This window comes from Parasteatoda tepidariorum, chromosome 6 (assembly GCF_982258835.1).
Source record: "Parasteatoda tepidariorum strain Cologne lab strain chromosome 6, Ptep-v5.0, whole genome shotgun sequence".
Lineage (NCBI taxonomy): Eukaryota > Metazoa > Arthropoda > Arachnida > Araneae > Theridiidae > Parasteatoda > Parasteatoda tepidariorum.
This window is the reverse complement of record NC_141760.1, coordinates 5,302,409-5,308,408: the sequence shown is the minus strand read 5'-3', so window position 1 is coordinate 5,308,408 and position 6,000 is coordinate 5,302,409. Positions and strand designations below refer to the sequence as shown.

Sequence of the window (6,000 nt, the reverse complement as noted above, 5' to 3'; positions counted from 1 at the left end):
ATTCAGCTTTGGTAGTTACGGATACACGCAGTGAACAAACATTGAAATTTTTCAAATGGTTACATCTCTCTTTTTTTTCTGACCGACACATAATTCTCACTAAATTAGAGTTGGAACTATAAGTTTAGCTCAAATATTAGCGATGATACATAGAGACGTAGAAAATAAGATGCAGCATACAAGTTTTTGAGCCTTCGTTTTTGGTTTGCATTGCAAAGTCTCAAAATTTTGTAATTTTTTCCATTTAATAAAAGAAAAAATATAGGTTCCAAACAGGATATTTCAGTAATATACCTGTTAACCGCACAAATTATTAAAATACAAAATAGTTTTGAAAAATTACGACTGGGGCATTAATCTATTACTATCTTGAGATATCTTATTCGTATATAGTATACGTAGGGAGATGGTATATCCTTACTGGTTCTTTGATAGAATCTCAATCATTTGTAACTTTTTCACCTTTTTTGAATTGAACAATTTTTTTTTATTTCATGTCATTTTTTTCCTTCTGTTCCGCGTATTTGTTCTTTCAAGTTAGTATAAAAAGCAAAAATTATGAGTGCAGTATCATTTCTTGCAGTAAACAAAGTGAAAATAAAAATAAGATCAAAAACGATCTTTTGGATCATTATTAGAGAGAAAAGTGTGGTGGAAAAAAATCCAAAACCAGTTAGATTACCTAATAGATTACCGTTGTGTTTCAGTTTTCTTTTTATTTATTTCTCGGTCAGATATTAATTTGTGACCTCTAATTTGCATACCTTTTCTGGCAAGAATTCTAAAAATATTTTAAAGAGGAGGTCAGTACGACCTTTTTACTTTCCTTTCTTCTCAGAAGGTTTCTATTCTGTTTAACATTTGTGTTAAACAACAACAACAAACCTTGAAAGATATCTATTTTTCAGACTACAGTTAAGAGGTGTGGCCATAACAATCAGCCACCATTTCAGGAGCAATGGTCTAGTATTACTTATAAAGTTTAAAAGTCAAACTTCGTATTTTTCTCTTATCAGCTGTTTTTTTTGCATTCAGTCACCACTTTTTTTGCAGACGGCACTTCATTTGTCAAAGGGAAGCATAAAAGCTATTTCTTTAAAACTTTTATCAGTTTGTGAGGAATGTGCGTCTCGTACTTAAGAGATATCTGTGTTTTGGATTACCAACTTCGAGGAGTGGATTTGAGTAAGTTTGTTTATTGATAGCCAAGGTCCTTCTTCATAAACACTTAATACTGGCAGCATTTTTTTCAGATATTTGTGCTTTTCTTTTAATATAAATAAATAAATTTGTCACCTTGAGAGTAAAGGTGTTCGAAATTTGACCCGAAAAAAATCCAATTTGATATTTTTCTAAGAGTGATAAATCTACATTGGAGGATCTTTAATGTACTGAAGCAAGCTTAGAGTCTTTAAGATGCAATTGCAAGCGTATTAATTACATTGGAGGATATTTAAGATAAAGCAAAAGCATATTCAATTCATTTCTTTAAAATACAGTAGTAAGTGTATTTCTTACATCAAGCTCAGAATTTAATAGGTAAACAACAATTAATGAAAACAACAATTTAATAGGTATTTCAATACATTTTTTAATTAATATTGAATAGATATTATTTTCATACTTAGAACTAATATGACAATTTCTTCATCATTATACCTTACTATATGTATAAGATCAACGCATAGGTGGAAAACCTACTAAGAGTCATTCAAAAAATTCTATTTAAAATTTAAAACGAATTGCGAAACCTTAAAACAAAATAACAAAAAGATATGATCTTGTCATCAGCTCACACGATTATATCCGCAAATTTAAGTGCTTTCTAATATTGTATAATTATAGTCAAAGCAAAATATATTAATGCTATAGTGTGAGTACACTCACGTGCACACACACATAAATATATATATATATATATATATATATATATATATATATATATATATATATATATATATATATATATATATATATATATATATATATTTGTGATAAGTAAGTATCGCGCACACGCCACCTTTACTTTCTTTTACAGACAAGCTGATATCCAATTGATGCCCCAGTTGCTTACAATGAGAGTCAAGAAGCATAACATTATCTCGACGTTTTTTACCTTTTGAAACTATAGTGACAGTAGAATTAAAATCTTGACACTAAGGAAACTGGTCAATTTTTTCTTAAGAACTAAAAGTAACTATTATACAATTAATCGTTTTGAAATTTTTTTAAAAAAAATACACTTTACAACATACAACTAAAATTAGAAACCTGTAGCTCTAACTAAATTCATCAAATAATATATGAACACATATTAACTTGCATATGATACATAATTAGTTTTTAAAATATTTGATTAAATAAACAGTGTTTCACAGGAGCTCCCTTATTAATATTTCATACTAACTCTTTCATTTTAATGAATTTAAACTCTTCGCACATATAAAACTGAAAAGTAGCGAGAGGCTTATTGATTACGAATGAAAACTTTTTTTTCTTTCATTGAAAATACTGCATCGCCTGCGCATACTGATGAGAAATATCCATTAGCGAGATGGATATTTCGCATGTCTTTGGAGATTGCGAACTCTGATTTTATGTTAACAAACCCGAACTTTTGCTTTGACTTTATTCCTGTGTTATACATATCCAAACAGCTCTTCTGACATCGATTATTTGTTTGGGTTTGTAAAATTAAACAAGCCCCTAGAATAACTTATTAAAACTGGCATGCATTTAACATTAAATACACGTGTTCACATTGCAAAATCCATTGACTTAATGCGTACGTCGTGTCTTATATATTGATTTGTAAAATATTAAAGCGTTCGTAATTAGTATAATGTTCGGATTTTTCTTTTGTTGTCATTGTTTACTTTCCATTTGCTAGTTGTTGGAGCATAATAATTAATCGTTTGGTACCCTAATCTGAACAAGATTTGCTTTAATCGGAAAATATTAAAGGATCAAAGAAGGAAGTATATCTATGTAATGCAGTATTTAATAAAGAATTACATTAGAATGTTAGAACACAGATAATATAGTTAAACGATATATTTAACTATAGTAAATGATTTGTTAAATGATATATTTTAGTACTTTAGATTTACAAAGATGACTAAAACACGATTTATAATTAGTGCAACAGACACGCTGAATATTTGTATTGATTACGTTTCTTACAATATTCGGAATATAGTTCTATTCTAATTATTTAATGCCAAATCGAGATTGTTAGAGCATAAAACGTAATAATACAAAACTTGGATCCTTAGTCTGAAAAGGACTGGAAAAATAGAAAATGTAAATCATTGGTTTAAAGTGGGGCGGCACACAGAAAATATTAAAAATTTTACATTCCATGTCTGCCTACACGAAGAAAATAAATTCAGGAGAAATTACTGTGCTGTACGGTAATGACATTATTGGAGAAAAGAACTATAATTCTGTAAATAAAACCCAAATTATACGTTTTTTAAATCACGTATTTGGTTACTTTTCCGCTCATATGGTTTACTCTGGTTTTCAAAATTGTAGAGCTAAGGTGAAACGAAAATTTTACCAAATAAATGCTATTTATACCATGCTCTAAAGTATCATGATAAAATTACCAAAATTTACCACATTTACCAAATTTTTATCACGCATAATAAAACCATATTCTACTGTTAATTTTATCAAAATCATGACCATAGCTGTTCGGTAAAAATTATAGAGCTTCTTGATGTTCCCTTAGAGGCAGAAACATATGAAATTTTATTATATTCTGGTAGTTTTGATAGTACTTTTTTTCTTAGTGTGCAAAATACAGATTCGAACATGTTTTTTGATTACAAGGTAATGAAAACATATTGATTCACCTATTATTAATCATTCGAAAAAATGACCTTAGCGAAATTATATTTACAACAGCATTTGAGGTCAAGTCAGAAGTATTGGGTATTAATGGCAAAAAAGTAAGAAAGAAGTATTAGGCCCAAATATGCATCTATGGAATAAATGCAATGTATTATTGACAGAGACGATATATTATTGAAATTATTAAGTACTGTCGGCAAGTGCACATCTTCCGACATGTAAAAACGATGTTTAGTAAATTCCTTATTTATATAATTAAATTCGAAAATATTTAGGTCTTATCAAATAATTTCGATTTCTTTACTATTTCTCCCTCTTTGATTATTATCTCTCTCCCTTATTGGACACATCTTCATTTATGTCAAACCTTTAGGAGCACATCATCGGTATTTTATGGTATTCTTCAGGTTGAAATTTTAGCGTTGTAAGGGTATGTCTGATCAGAATTTAGTCATGCCCCGGCCATGCCGGACAATATAATTTTCGAGCCCTGATGCTGACAAAAAATTTTCTCAGTCAAACCAATGAGCTACTTTTAAGATTTTTCCGGAGAATAATTAAACATTTTAGCGTCTATAGAACAGAACGAATCTTTGAGATGCACTATTTCGTGAAGCAAAACAATGAACACACAGATAATCTATAATTCTGATAACCTGGTAATCTAACTCTGATAACCTAATCAACTACATTATTTGCTAACTTCATTCGGAAGCTTGTTTGTCACATTTACCTTCAATACAATAAAAATTGTTCCAAAATTAACACCAAATTGATTTTTGCACCGTTTGTGCTGTGAAGTTCTTAACTGTTTGAAATGCAGTGCCTAACGGAATCAAAATTTTAATCAATATTGTGTACCAATATTTTGAATATGGTTTTGTTTTTCCTCTTCGTATAACTAGTCCTTCTGGTGATCCAAATCTCTCCGATTTAACACTTTCGTAGACTTTTTTTTTTAATATTTACTACAAAAGGGTGATAATATGTTCCCATATATTGTTAGATGAAATAGATCTACTTACGAAGGAAAGTTTGCCAAATAAATGTAAAATTATCATTAAAAATTTCATTGAAAGAGTGTTAGCCTAACGGTGAGGCTCTCACTTCAATTATCCTATATGCTATGCCCAATGATTGGAAGTAGCGCACATCAAGTAGTGAAGCTACTGTAGTCGCTACTTTTAATTTGTAGTGTTGTGTGCTACTTTTTGGTATTGTAGTGAGTAGTGCGAAAGAAAAAAATAGTAGTTAGTAGGGATTTCTGACAACTACTTTTAACGTTAGTTTAGAAAAGAAACATGGTTCAAAAGCAACTATTTTTTTTTTCGAATTTGAGGGGTACTACGCTCGTCCGTCAAAGGATGCAATGAAAATGACCCTGTAGCTGCAACTGAGTGTTAACAGAAATTACGAATTTAAAATCACGAGTAACTAATATTTGAACAAACCATTACGCAAAGAAGCATAAAAAGTAGAAGGTTAAATGAACAAATTTGAAAAAAATGTCTTAGAATAACTGGCTCATGTAAACAGCATGAATAAATATATTTTAATTAATCCCTTTATGTTTAATCTGTAAGCCAATTTCTTGTTTAAAACCATAGGTGTAAATTAAATTCTCCAGCAAAGTTCGTCTCCTTATAGTAAGGAAGTAGATACTAATTCCTAAGTAATTTCTAGTCACTACATTTAAGAAAAAAATAGTTGTAATTAACTACATTTGTAACAAAGTAGTTGCAGTTGAAGTAAACTGCAAAAATAATGTTTTTTTTTACCGCTGGCTGTGCCTTACATAACACTATAACATGTATCCTTTTTAAATGTAAAAAAAGAACTATTTTTAAACAATAATCTAACCTGCGTTTTCTATCCAGCTACTTCTTGATTGATTTTTGGAACATTTTATGATAATAACAGTAAGAAAACAAAATGCAACGAATTTTACAACTAGCAATTTTTAATACTATTATTATTGTTATTTTAATTCCAAACGCTTCCAGAGACAATTCTGACACTTTTTTTATTCCTTTTTGACGTTATTTTTTCTGCCAAGGGCGATAAAAAAAAAGTTGCTTAGATCATATAAGTTTACTTTAGGCGGAAATTTGAATCCAACTAGCAGCCGTAAAAAGAGAAAAA

The 6,000-nt window shown here is 29.5% G+C and overlaps 1 long non-coding RNA gene across 1 annotated transcript in view; it reads left to right on the top strand.

Annotated features, from left to right (window-relative positions):
- Nucleotides 1-919: 919 nt before the first annotated feature.
- The window catches only part of LOC139425187 (uncharacterized), an 88,536-nt gene continuing 83,455 nt past the window's right edge, over nucleotides 920-6,000 (top strand). Inside the window, exon 1 of the long non-coding RNA XR_011636475.2 lies at nucleotides 920-1,185. This is a non-coding gene — a long non-coding RNA (uncharacterized LOC139425187). The remainder of the gene's footprint in view (nucleotides 1,186-6,000) is intronic.